The sequence below is a fragment of the Pyxicephalus adspersus genome, chromosome 11 (assembly GCF_032062135.1).
Source record: "Pyxicephalus adspersus chromosome 11, UCB_Pads_2.0, whole genome shotgun sequence".
NCBI classification, from domain to species: Eukaryota; Metazoa; Chordata; class Amphibia; order Anura; family Pyxicephalidae; genus Pyxicephalus; species Pyxicephalus adspersus.
In genome coordinates, this window is record NC_092868.1 from 3,619,043 (window position 1) to 3,619,647 (window position 605).

A 605-nucleotide genomic window follows, 5' to 3' on the forward strand; every position below is an offset into this window, starting at 1 on the left:
GAGTGGACGCGCGCACTCGAGTCCCGGACCGCGGTAATCCGCGATCGCGGGTCGCGCGTATTATCGCGCTTCCCGCGATCGCGGATTTCAATGATGAATCAGGGGCATTGTTTTAATAGGAGACCTGTAGGGAGATACAACCACCAGTGAATTTCAGAATTACTATTAATAATAATAAGCAGGATTTATATAGTGCAAAAATATTACACAGCGCTGGGAAAAATTTATAAATAGTGCCCAGAGTCAATCCAAAATATGTATGGTGGCTGAATACTAGTTCCCTGTCTGTCATGCAGGTAAGAAGTTCCGAACTCGCAGCATTTTCTGAACTTCATACTTCTTTCAGTGACTCAGGAATTTAGATATTGGGCCTGATTTATTAAAGCTTTCCAACACTTTATAGAATACATTTTCATCATTGAAGCTGGATGATCCAAAAATACCTGCAATGGATCCGGTCCAGGATTACAAACATTGCTTTTGAGAGAGAGCTTTAATAAATCAAGGCCATTGGATCTACATGACAGCCGGGCACCTGGGCTTTTCAGAAGGTCAACTGCAATCATGTTTTTATTTCCTTCATACAGGTTTCCCTATAGGCTGTG